The sequence below is a fragment of the Neltuma alba genome, unplaced genomic scaffold (genome assembly GCF_004799145.2).
Source record: "Neltuma alba isolate B1F8T4 unplaced genomic scaffold, ASM479914v2 tig00013568_pilon, whole genome shotgun sequence".
NCBI classification, from domain to species: Eukaryota; Viridiplantae; Streptophyta; class Magnoliopsida; order Fabales; family Fabaceae; genus Neltuma; species Neltuma alba.
In genome coordinates this window covers 157,350-171,547 of record NW_021637769.1, presented here as the reverse complement: position 1 = coordinate 171,547, position 14,198 = coordinate 157,350, and the positions used below count along the sequence as shown (strand labels likewise).

Sequence of the window (14,198 nt, the reverse complement as noted above, 5' to 3'; positions counted from 1 at the left end):
TCATTTGCACTTAAACACTTGTATTTGGAATTATGACTTCTATTATGTTATTTGTAAATTGCCTAATTTTTGTTGTAAATTGCTGAAATCTACTTGTAAATCGTCAAATTTCACTTGTTCACTTACACTCAAATACTTACATTTTGGATTGTGCATTCTCTCGTGTTTGCCAAATTTGGGTTGTAAATCCATAAACTTTTGTTGTAAATTTTCAAATTTCACTTGCTCATTTGCACTTAAACACTTGCATTTGGGATCATAACTTCTATTATGTTATTTGTAGACTGTCTAATTTTTGTTGTAAATTGCTGAATTCCATTTATAAATCGTCTAATTTCACTTCTTCACTTATATTAAAACAGTTGCGTTTGTTTTGTTATATATATTTTTATTTGCATCTTACATTTGAATGGGTTGCTTGGTTTGGTGGTTGTAAACTTTTTGATGTGCTAAGGGGTCATGGGTTCAAACCCTCCTTTGACCACCTTGTTTTAAACAAAAAAAATTTCAGCCACCGAAGGCCGGCCGGAGCTACTGTTCCAGCTACTGGTGGCCAAACTCCCGACAGTGGCCACTTGAGCGCCGGTGACTGGACCTCTGACCTTCAGTGGCTAGAACAGTATCTCCGGTTAATATTTATTTTTAATAAAATAAAAAGGAAGGGGCATTATTATAATCTCACTCTAAATTTTAATTTCAATTTCGTCCTTTGGTCCTGCAGTGAAATTTCAGAAAATTTTAGTCCTTGATTGATATAAATTGTCTTTTGCAGTTCGTAACTGAAATTCTCCCTTTCTTTCATTGAACATCTGAATATAAATATCAATCTGCTCATACATAAGATGTCACTCAACTGCCTCTCATACCAGATCCCACAAACCAAGATATACATAATAATACTAATACAACCTTAGTACAAAATTCTGCAATTATTGTCCGATGCAAACTCACTACTGTATGGACTGGTTTAGGTTCCCCTGTAATACTCTCATAGATAGATCAATCCAAATATTGCTAATACTTACAGATCTTACGGCACTCATTTCAGCAGCTAACACTCACACACCAGTACCTGTGCTTTGATCCAAGAACAAAGCAGAGACTCCTTCCTCCTCTGGGCTCAGAATGAAAGCAGGGTTTGATTTGAGCTCATCCTTCTCTTGCGTAGCCTCTCCGCGATGATAAATGCCAGTTCAAGAGACTGAGAAGCATTCAATCTTGGATCACAATGAGTGTGATAACGTGAGCTCAAGTCGTCATAAGTAATAGTTCGTGAGCCTCCTACGCATTCGGTCACATTCTGCCCCGTCATTTCTAAATGAACTCCTCCTGGGTAGCTCCCTTCTTGATCATGCACATCAAAGAATGCTCTCACCTCAGCCTATCAACAAGATCAAACTTCATTTTTAGATGCAACAAAACTTCAATTGCGTGAGCAAATCAGAAGATGGGGAGAAACAGATCTTGTGCATAAAAAAGAAAGTACTGATAATGTAGGGATAGACAAACGGCCAAAACAAATAGGAGAAGATATTGTGCAGACATTAGAGCTCTAATCAACTTAATGTTGTTAAAAGAATGCACGTGAACTTAAACCATAAATTTGCTAAACTGCAAAGCAGTTCCCGGATCAAACAGGCAGTGCATAAGATTATTTAAGCTATGACGATAGAAAACACAATACCACCTCCCTTAGGGACTAGGAGGTGGTATCTGGCAAAACCTTGTGTTAACATTTTTGAGAGCTAGATAGTTGCTGAGAGAGAAGTTACAGTAGTGACAGGACCTCAAGCATGGTATGAACAAAACTAAGACCAATGAACTATGATTATTTAAAAAAAAAAAGTTTAAGGTTGCATGACCATATTTTTAACTAGTTAGTGCATGTGTGTGCGTGCCGAATAATCTATGATCATGAGGAATACATAATATTGGAAATGGAACCAATATTACCCTTATCGCATCGAAAGAGCGAGTTTTCAGTCCAGATGGAGCTTTGATGGTATTTCCATGCATGGGATCACTGACCCAAGTGACAATTTGACCTGCTCCGCGAACAGCCTTGATTAGATGAGGAAGCTTCACTCTCATATTCTCAGCTCCCATTCTAACTATCACAGTAATTCTTCCAGGCTTGTTTCTTGGGTTCAATATATCTACCAGCCTAACAAGTTGATCTGGATCCATTTTATCGCTCACCTGAAAGACAAGTAGGTCTTTAGTAGTTGTTTCCTTCTTTTCTGCTTGTGTAACTAATTTATAACAAACCACAGAAGACCCTTCAAATAGAAGCATAGGTCAAATGCTTAAAGATACGAAGTAGTAACAGATAATTACAAAATAATTACTCGATGTAACTTATAAAAGTAATAGTGATGAGCAGATGATGTGACGTAAAACAGAAACATAATACCGTATGAAGATATACCTGGAACAATAATAAACAAAAGTTCCTATACATAAATAAGGAATAGGAAACAAATGCACCTTGATTCCAAGTGGATTAGCAACTCCTCTCAAGAATTCAACATGAGCACCATCAAGTTGACGGGTACGTTCTCCTACCCATAGCATGTGAGCAGAGCAGTCATAGAAAAGCCCAGTGGTAGAATCTTCTCTAGTAAGTGCTTGCTCATAAGCGAGATGCAAGCACTCATGAGAGGTCCAAAAGTCTGTTGTGGTCATGATTGGATGATCAGCTGTAAGTCCAGCAACACTCATAAATCCAAGGGCCTCATCGACTCGGTGAGCCAATTCACGGTACCTGTTATGAAAGAGCACAAAGCAAGCAAAACTAAAATCCTCGAGCACAAACAACTTGAGATTCAAAATTGTCCACTTATCTGTAATGATTAATTTATCTTTAGAAGTAAAAGAACGATTGCTGGTATGTGACAAGAAACTAGACCAGATTAGCCAAATTAAGTTGCATGTACAAGAAAACTGAAGCTACTGTCATTTCTAAAATATTTACAAAGAACATAATTATTACTCCTCTTGTATTTCTTATATCTATTACTTTTTCTAAATTATCCCTATTGATACTCCTTCAACCACAATTAAGTAGGAGAAGAAAGGAAAATATTAACGAAGATGACTATGGTGTTTTAGAAAAAATATGTCATATTTCTTATAATTAACTAACTTGTCCAACTTCCTTAATCTAATCAAATTAGTTAAATAAGTCTTATGTTAAGCACCAAAAGAGTATTAAATTCAATCCAAGTATGCTTCTCCATCTCAAAACTTTTAAAACATACAACACATAACCAGAAGAATATTTCCTTATAATGGATAGCTACATTTCCTTCAGATGCAGATAATCTGTAGTCATATATTGACTGCAGATAATGCGTGCATGACATGGATGGGTGCTATTTGAAAACAAAATTGATAACCCAATTTTTTCCACATCAGCCATTCATCGTCTTCTGCCAAATTAAAGGCCAGAGAACAAATTAAACCCATCTCCTCTATTCAAATGTTTTTTCACTGAATCAACTAGCAAATGTATAAATTGCAAAATGGCATAAATCAAAGGTTCCATACATTTCAGAGTCCTACACAGGACAATAGATCAAAATAGTAAAAGCACAAAATAAAGGCCATAGAGATCATTTGCCCATAAGCCAAAACATCCATACTTTTGCTTAAATGGCATAAGTCAAAGGTTCCATACATTTCACAGTCCTACACAGGACAATAGATCAAAATAAAAAAGCACAGGATAAAAGGCCATAGAGATCATTTGCCCCTCCTATGCTCAAAATGTCGCAAGCCAAAACATCCATACGTTTGCTTAAACAACAACAAAGATAGAAAGAGATCGATAGATTGGTTTCAAAGAAGGAAGAAGATGGGGAGATTGGAGGATGAAGAGGACAGAGAATAATGGAGATACCAAGCTGCAAAAGGGGTGTAATACAATAACATTCATCCACACAGCTCTGAATTTTTTTTTTGGGGGGGGGGGGGTGGTGGGGGGAGGGGGGTGTTAATCCGATAACCCAAACCAGAAAGAAGTCTAAATTGAACCAGGAAAGATGTATAATATACCTATCACCCTGCTCACTGTGCTCCATGAAATCGAGATTCCACTGATTGACCCTTTGCATGGCAGCATACCCTCCTGTGGCAAACGCACGCAGAAGGTTCAAAGTAGCCACTGATTGACAGTAGGCTCTTATCAACCTCTGAGGATCAGGTATTCTTGATGCTGCATCAAATGCGTCCCCATTCACATTGTCACCCCTGTAAGTTGGCAGCTTCACTCCGTCCCTCTCCTCAAAAGGGTCTGATCTTGGCTTCGCAAACTGACCCGCCATTCTTCCCACCTACGTCAGCATACCCAAGAATTTAAGTTTGTCAATCCCACATCCTATGAGTTCCAAACTATCAAGTGAGTGATAAGAATCTCCAATCTGGAAACAGAAAACACTCATAGCCTATATCAGCTTTATTAATCGTCTAATGGAAGATCCTGCTCAACCCCAACAATTATAGCCTTCTTTTCCCACGAAAAGCCCTACCCTTTTGACCCTTATAAGATAAAAGCCGAAGTTTTAAAACATTTATCAAGAGGAAGAATATGCAACATTCTTATAACAGGCATATGAATATAAGCACCGACCTAAGCTGCAACGAATTATAAATAAATTCCCAATTCCCAATTTCATCATGCTTGAAATCGTTAAAGAAAGAAAGGTATCAAACGAAAAGGAGGCAACAAAAAAAAAAAACCTTATAATAGGCATTTGGCCACCAAACATCAGGACGACACCCATCTGAAGAATAACACGAAAGTGTCACGAATGTTATTGGCATTAAATTCCTTAAAGCTCTCAGCGCAGTCCCCGCCCTGAAGCAGAAAGGCCTTGCCCATGGCGGCCTGACCTAATTATCCTCGAGCGCTCTGGCCTCTCCGGCGAACACAATGGGAGGGAAAGATTCAATGGTTTGGAGAACCAGATCGAGCTCATTCTGATCAGGGTACTCAGGAAGCTGCAGGGCCTTCTTGGTCTTCCAACTATCGAGCGCCCATCGGGTCGAAATTGGCACCGGAGAGGCCTTGGAAGGGGCCGGCGACTTGGCAGGTTCGGCGGAATTGGCCACAACAACGAATCGGCGGGTGGTTGCGGCGCCGGGGAGGAGAAGAGGGTGGCGGGGAGAGTATTGCCGCGGCGTAGAGAAGGGTTTGCTGGTGATTAACGAAGAAGCAGAGAGAGCCATTTCAGAGCGGTGGCGATAGCTTCCCGCGAGAGTGAGAGAGATTGTAGAGAGATGAGGGTCAACACCTTACAGGGGTTTCCAATCTGACACACTGAAACAGAACGACGGAATGTCAAAGATATCATATAATATTTTATCCCCTAATAAATAGCTATATATTTATATTATATAATATTGGTATTTTCTTTTAAAAATATAATTTTAACCATTTATTAAAAATACTAAAATTATTTCTTTGAATTTTTTTTAATAAAAAAAATCTGATCCATATCTAAAATTGCCTACCAGAAAGTCTTTGCAGAATCATGGAATATTCCAGTTTAGTCTTCAATGCAGGTGAAGTATAACTATATTATAATATTCATCCTTGAATGCGAAAGCTTCCAAAGTTTTAATTGATCAGGAAAAAAAGAAAGAAGAAAAACATATTATTGGAGGCTTCAATAAAATCCAAACCTAACATAATTGTATGTTTGTTCATCCAAGTCAAACTTCACAAGATAACGATTGGGGCATACAGAAATTCATCCAGGAATTCGCATTCATGAACGATGACTTGTGTAAATGTTTACTCCCACCGATTCTTAACTAATGCCTCTCGTTCTAAATATAAAAGTTAATTTCAGTTTTAAAACAAGATTTCAATCTACTTTGTCTTCAAAATTTATAATGTGTTGTAAAAAAATATATCCTTATTGATTATAAAGTATTTCATCCAAATATAATTTCAATATATATGATTGGATAAAGATAATTTAACGAAATCAACTCATATTTGTTACAAATAACTAACTTAACTAATTTTTTTTGATCTTTCTAAATTAATTATATAGCTTTTATATTAAGAACCGAATATGGTATTGGAATTGATTAAATGTCAGAAAATTTTATAGATTTTCAGATTTATTCTTCAATTGGTATGGACATTAATTGAAATGAGTTTATAAAATATTTCATTAAATTTTATAAAGGGTCTTACATTAATACTAATTGATAAAATTTTATAAATAAAATCAGAGCGAAGAGAATCTTCAAAGGTCCAATTATTTACACGTCTTAAGAGTGTGTTAAATTAATTGTTGCCGTGAAAAGACAAAAATTTTCGTAATTGTTTCTCATGATTCAAGTATGATTACATACTCGCGAGCTGTAATTACCTCATCTATCTTGTCTTCTAGTATTTAGATGATTTTTATTAGAAGAAAGTTATATAACTATTCAATTGACTCAAAAGTGGGAGGAAAACCACAATTCACCTTTTTTATCTCAGAAACATAATTCACAAAGGATGCAATTTATTAAATAATCACAACACCCCCCCCAAAAGTACTCATCTTTCACGTAAAACCTAATAGAGAATTAATATTAACCCTATATACACAGTCCATTTCACGTGCTTATAGTTTTTTCAATTAATACTATTGATATTCTCCAATAATAATCAAATAAGAAAAAGAAGAGGGAATTAAGAAAACACTTAAAATGTTTTTTTTTAAAAATATATCATATTAATTAATTTAACTAATATCTTAATACTCCTCCAATCTTTAATATAGGACATGTTGAGTTGATTTTAGTATTAAATATAAGATATATTTCTTATATTTATCAATTTTTTCTAAATCATCTCTATAAATACTCCCTCAATCATAATCAAGTAAAAGAAGAAAAAAAGATATTAAGAGAGTGATGATGGTGTTTTAGAAAATATTATATTTCTTATAATTAACTAACTTATCTGATTTCCTTAATCTAATCAAATTAATTAAACAACTCTTATATTAAATATTAGAGGAGTAACTAATATCTTTAATTCATTCAAATTAGTTAACTAAATCTTATGCAGACAAGTAACATCTTATTTTGTCATGTATGCTTTCTTTGTTTAGACCATATACTCATGAGGTGGTCTCGAGTACTTGCTTATTTCCTCCATATAGAAGAACCTATTGATTATCAGATGCTGCTTGAAGCATTATAACCAGGCGATTTGTGCAAGGAGAAAAATAAACTACCAGAAGAAAAATATATGACCACATTTACGAGGGCAACTTTTACAAAGGACATCATTGAAATAATACCAAAGCAAAGTAAATGCAAACGCCACAATTTTACAAAGTTCACTGTTGTATCATGGTTTAATACTCAAACCGACCACATCAAGAGAGGTGGTCAGAAAAACCCCTACATATCTTATGCCCAAGACATCATCACCAATGGGAAACATAAGAAGAAAGGCACCATTATGTCCATTCATAGATCAAATAGAACAGCCTCTGCAGAAATGGATTTTCAATAGTATGGGCTGTAACGCATTGGCATTCTAAACCTTGGAACCTTCCTGCAGTCAACAGAAGAGGCTATTATTAAGTCTCCAGTAGCATTGAAACCAAAACCCACAGGGGAGGTAAGAACTCACGACAACGTACCCATATCCATATGGAGATGGAGAATAGGCAAAAGGAGGTGCATATGGGGTTCTGCCTCGAACCCCATATAAGGATTGGACCGGCGGGGACGATACTGCTTCATCCCAGGTATGTTCGTCCTCTTGGCTGTCACCTGAAATTATCAAAAATAAGACCGAGGTAGGAATAAGGGAAGCACTACATTTTGTTTAAAACTAATCAAAACTCTTAATCTAACCTTCAACTGACGCCCATGTAGCTCAGATTCATTCAGCAAAAGCGCCTCCTGAACAGCCTCTGCCTCAAGGAACTCCACATAAGCATAACCCTTGGGTTGTCCAAACTTGTCAGTACGAATGGTGACTCTGTTTACTGTTCCACATGATTGGAAATGCTGCTGCACTTCTTCAGGAGTACACGAATAGTCTACCTGTAAAGAATTTCAAATCCAACATACCATAAAACATCAAGAAAAACAATTGTAGCCAAAAAAATGTAATCAGAAGATAGCCAGAATTTTTCTAGTATTCCTTAACAGTTAACACTAACCTTGAGGTCGAGGATAACAGTACAATATTATTGGTCAATTGTTGCTAAATTATAAATATCCATAGAAAGTATGGGAGAAACTGGAATATGCAGTAGGGCATGGTTCAAGGTGGTTTGGAGAAGAGCCCCACCCCAAGCCGCTCCCCCGGGGGGGTGGTGATGCATCTGCTTTTGGTGGAAGTTTCTAGAATTTCATTAAGGAAGAGTAAATAAAAGTTGGACTATGAGAGGACTATGACAAGATAAAATTTAGGCAAATGAGGGATTTTAGTTTCTAAAATAGCTTCTGTTTACTTTCCCTTGTTTATTGTTGTTTCCCTCATTTTGCCCTACAAATGAAGGATTTTAGTTTCTAAAATCTAATGTGTACTTTTCCTTTTTTATTGTTGTTTCCCTTTTCTTTGTAAAGCCATTTTGCCCTACAGATGAATTGCTTCTGTGTAAAAGCATCATCCAACCCAAAAGCAAGAGAAGAGAAAAGCTTGGAGACAATCAACCATGCCGTCAACCGCTACAACCCCTTGTATGGAGGCTTGAATGGCCACAGCCACTTAGGTGAGTCTTATGGAATTTCTTCCCCTCTCCACCTCCACATTTCAAACCAACTGGTATTTTCACATAATGCTAATTTGAAGGGCTGGAACTGTGACGTGGAAGAGAGTGAAGCATGAGGTCTTAGTGTTTCATTGCACCAGAAAACCAAGCCAGATCAAAATCTTATTTGGGAGAATTAACGACAGCTAATCAGAGCAAATCATCAGAAATTAAAAATGAAGCATTAGATGAAAGGCATGCAACACCCAATAATCAAGTCTCGCTGCTGCAGGCAAAGGGACAAGTAAAAAGTCAAAACTAAAGTCCCACATCATGTATGGAACCTGAAGAATAGTGAGTGGGAGGCTATAAAAAGGAGGAAGAGCAGACTACTGGTACTTCAGTACCATGACAGGTTCAACCAGATGAACCATTTGGTTAGCTAGTTTTCCGGTTTTTACAGGCTTTGACCGGTTTTTCTGGTCTTTGACCAACTCATTGCATAGCCAGTTTTTAAGAGTTTCCAGAGTGGACAAGGATTCAATTCACTGGTTAACTAGTCAGACCAGCTAGTCCAATCTGCTTTTCTATATACTGTTAGTTCCATAAAGCATCTGTCCCATCACTGCTAATAGAGGTAAGGGGGTGTTTCTCCTATAATTTCTGGAGCATTGCATGGGTTGTATCAGAATCTCTCCAGCATTCTTCTAGGCAACGATATATGTGCATGTAGTTTCTCCATAGTCTCTTGAGAATAACAAAGTAAAAAATAAATCACATCGTCAAAAACTGAGTCCATCATTGATGTGGGAACTCCGTCACTATATACAGTTTCTGAATCTGAATATTCTCTTTTTAGGACACCCATGAATTTAGGAAAAGCTAATTCATCAATAGCTACTTCTATTGTACTTCAATAAGAAGACCTCACAAAGATATCATGCGACTTCAGAAAAATAGCCACAGTTAAGTGTCTGGATAATTAGTCCTCTACGTGTTCAGCAACTTTTCTTTTCACCACGTTCTTCTCTGTTATTTTTCTAGTCTTTCTAGTGGATTATATAAAACAGGACTAGCAAACAAGAATTTAAGATGAAACACTGAAACTCCCACTAATCCCAGAAGAAGAAAAAGAATGTCAAGTCCCCTCACCATAAGGAAAGAAAACCTGCATACTTCCAGGCGAAGAGCTGCCTTTTGCTTCGCAATTAGGAAGATGCCCGCAGATGGTCATTGGGACTTTGAAGAATGTGGTCTTCTCAACATTATGAATGCAGGTTCTTGATCTCCAATCTAATTTCTCTGTTCATTCCATTACAAAAACTCGGAAAGTATACTAACTGAAAATTCTTACCATTTTCCATTTTCGTTCGTACCTTATTCCCTTTCTTCTCTCTTTCTATCAAAATATGCATCTTCACAGAACCAGGAAATCAAGTTCTTCCTAGAATCTTATCAATCCCTCCAATTCGTCTTTCTCTTTTCTTTTTTTCTTTTTTTTTGGGGTCAAATTGTTTTCCCACTAAAAAATAGATACACCTTTTTCTCCTCGAAATGCAGCATTGATAAACTAGAAAACATGTAGATGACAGCACGCAGCAAAATAGTTGTTAAGCATTTTGTCAAAGCAAGTTGCCACCAATTAAAACAAAATTAAACAATAAGGTTTTGGAAGTGCATTCAACATCAACAACAACATGCCTTATCTACTTAGGAATGTTGGTTACATGAATCATACGATACAAATTAAATGCTCAGTCTTCTAAAAGTTCCATACTAGTGTTATGAATATCATGATTTGCCAAGAAAGAGTGGTGAAATCCAATCCAATAATTATTCAGTCATTGGTTGGAAGGAAATGAAATTTCATCACCAGCAGACACAGAACTCTGACAATTTGGCTAATAAACACCAACAAGAACCTGCTAAAAGCTGATACTACATCGGCATCCCTATGCAGGAAAAGAAACATGCACCAGGAAAAAAACCTAAGAATGGCCACTAGCGAGCATGTAGGCTCCACCTACTGACTTGTTGATTGCTGACACAGTTTTTTTTTTTTTAATTTGCTTTATCACATACCAAATTCAACTGTGGTATTTGATCTCAAACGATGGTCCTCCAGTGACCAATAAGTCAGTCCTATTCTAGCGTCCAAAGTATCATCATCTGGTTATTATATTTCTTCACAGTGACCACTGAGAGAAAAACTTTCAATGTAAAATCCTTGTCACTAAATTCTCACATCAAACTAGTTATCTAACCAACAGACTCCCTGCCCCTTTCCTCCTTTGCCCTCATCTATCTCTTAGTAGGCTTTATTAAAATTACCCTAAGTTCTACCTAGCTCCGTGTTGTGTTATTTCAAATCTTCACTGCAAAGAGGAGAAGGCCTTTAAAATCACGAAACTTAGATAGAAGCAGAAAAAATAATAATGACTGATGAGAATAAATCAATTAATGAAATAGAACAGATAATGATACTGATAATGTAAACAGGGGCAAGGGAGCTCACATTGCCTACAAAGACTGACCGAGAATCTACTTCCTCTCTATTGGCCTGACTTGCAGCAGCATTAGCGGGATCTATTAGGAGATAAGAATCAATATAGAAGGAGCACAAACATAGTTGTGTGCTAAATGAAAATGACCAATTAAACAAAACACAATTATCATCATTTTACTATTTTGAATTTCATTTATCAAGAAATATGCAGCATCAAAGCACAAGGGAAAAAGAATGATAATTTTTTTTTTTGGGGGGGAGGGGAGAGAGAACAGAAAAAGCCCCCTTTCAGAAAGAAAGAGAGAAAAATCCTTTCTTCTTTCATTCAAAAGCAAGAAAAGAATGTGATCTGATAAAATATAATTTCAGCAACAAAGGATAACTTCTCATGATCTATTTTTCCAATTAAATACAGTCCAGCTTGAATCAAGCTGAGAATATGTACAGATCAAGTAAGTGCATGAAATGTCTTATCTCAAAAATCAGAACCAAGCTAGAGTTTCCTCACCAAACTTTTCATTACAAATCCAAATTCTTAACCTGTGAAGTATGAACAAATCAATTGCATAGTGCGCAATGGATTACCATGCCCCAGTGACAACCAAATTCTGAATTGCCAGCTCATAAGTAAGAACTGGTTTGAAACACTCCCCCCCCCCCCCACAAAAAAAAAAAAAAAGAGAAAAAGAAAAAACCTTAAGAGGGTAAGAAGAAGGAATTAGGGATCATATTATTGGTTCAGAATGAGAAAACTAGGATTGATTCTCAGTTAGGCATGGCCAATTCAACCCAATGCTCATATAACACACATTATTTCGCATGAAGAAAAACAGTAAATAAATAAACCCAAATTTCTCCGCAAGAAAGGAGTAATCTACATGATTGAAAATTATAATTAAAAGAAAAACTAAACCTATTGAAACAAGACAAAAAAAATTAGCACCTTGCACAGAGCCCATCTCCTTCTCCACCTTGGCCTGCATTTCTCGCAAAGCAGCAGCTTCATCTTCCATCTCCTTCAAACGTTTCTTCATGTCATCCAATTCCTACATCAATCACATTTGACATTGATTCTTTAAGGCCTTATTAGGGTTTTAGATTGCATAAATAACACAAAATTAAAACCGAGGTTTTAGTCAAAGAAATAAACTAGATGAGAAGGAAGCATTACTGCTTCATTGTTCTCGGCGCTTTGCATGTCGACGTCGTCATTTTCCATGTCTCCTCCGTCACAGAGAACCACCAGCGCCTGCCTCAGAAGCGGCGAGTCCCTTCTGACCCTCCCCTGGCTGTGTTTTTCCCCCTTCTGGTTCCGTGCTCAACAGACTTTTTATTTGGGCAAAAACGAGGTTTAACGCATAATAAAAAAAACTCACGCTGTCACAAAAATAAAAATCTCATGTTAAAGTTTTAGTTTTATTTCTTAAATTTTATTTAATTTTAATTTGGTTTCTCTTTTGAAACAAATAATATACTACCTCCGCTTCTAATTATAAGACCTTATTTATAGATTATAAATAAGATCTTATAATTATCACAAGAGTTAATATTAAAAGCCAATAAAATGGATAGTAGAGTTAGAAAAACAGGTCGAGGACGTCGGGCCAGTCCATTTAGGTCTTGAAATTATGATGGCCGGGTTTGAAATTTTTTCCCTCAAATGGAAAATAAGCCATGGAGAGTCGAGGGCTTAAAAGGACCGGTCTTGGAGGGCCGAGGGCCGAGGGCCGGCCCGTTTAGGCTATTTTATATTTTTTTAAATTTTTTTATATAATTCTAATATTATTAATTTTTTATATTGTTAATAATATTTCAAATATTTAGTTATTATTATCATTTTAAAATTAAATTTTACAAAATGATTTGACTTATTTAGTTTTAGACAATAATTTATCTAATTAAATTTTTAAAAAATGGGTTAATTTGGACTTTAATAATGATTTGATTTATATTATATGTGTTGATATTTTTAAATTATATATATATATTTGATAATAGAGTATTTTTATACTTATATAACTTGTGATTCTATAATTTGAATTAGAAATTCATGAGTTTCAACAATAATATTTCGCACATTAAAGTAAAATAATAGTTAGATTGCAAAATTTAAAAATAAAATTCTTATAAAGAAGAAAAACTTGATATTTTTGTTACGAAAGAAAATTATATTTATGAAGAAGAGTAATTGATTATAGTCATGAAGAAGTTTCAAAAGATTAATGATAGTGTTTATTTATGCAAAATTGCATTAGAGATAAAACTTTTGTATGTTGTTAGCTTGTTAATGAATGTTTTAAATGTTCTTAGATGTTGATAGATATTTATATATGATGATATTTTGTATTTGTGACTTAATTTTATTCATATTTATGTCTTTTATTAACAATTTCATTGGTTTATTTTTATTTTTTATAAAAAAATATGAGAAATATAAAAAATAGCATTTTTTTCTTAAACGGACCAAAAGCCCGCGGGTCGGCCCTGAACCCTGTAGCTTAAGGGTCAGGCCTAGCAAATTGGAGTATTTTTAAAATTTCAGTCCTGAAAAGCCAACCTTTTTAAACCCGCTAACCTTGAAGGACCGGTGCTAATTCCCACGTAGACAGGCCGTTCACACCTTTTAATTGGAAGATAATATCGTATTTTAGGGGTTGCTCAAGAGTAAAAGGATCAATTTGTAATAAAGAGCCAGCCCATTATCACAGCAAAAGCAAAAAAAAAAAGGCCAGCCAATTCATTTAAACCCACTTATTTTTTTTATAATCAAGACTTGATAAATTTTTGAAGTAATTTATCATTATTGTTCTTTTTTTGTGTTTGAGAGATCCAGTCATCTACCAATTATACTGAGCTTTGTTAATATCATTATTACTCACTAATCATTAATTATTATTATTTCTTGTGCGAGCCTCTCAATTTAGAGGGGGGAAAAAAAACTTGGCTACAAAACCAGTTACATGCTTTACTTT

At 35.5% G+C, this 14,198-nt stretch overlaps 2 pseudogenes; both read right to left on the bottom strand.

Moving 5' to 3' along the window:
* Positions 1–764: 764 nt before the first annotated feature.
* Positions 765–5,302, bottom strand: LOC114738286 (phospho-2-dehydro-3-deoxyheptonate aldolase 2, chloroplastic-like; annotated as a pseudogene).
* A 1,934-nt stretch (positions 5,303–7,236) lies between these two features.
* On the bottom strand, positions 7,237–12,542 carry LOC114738268 (polyadenylate-binding protein 2-like; annotated as a pseudogene).
* Positions 12,543–14,198: the final 1,656 nt, after the last annotated feature.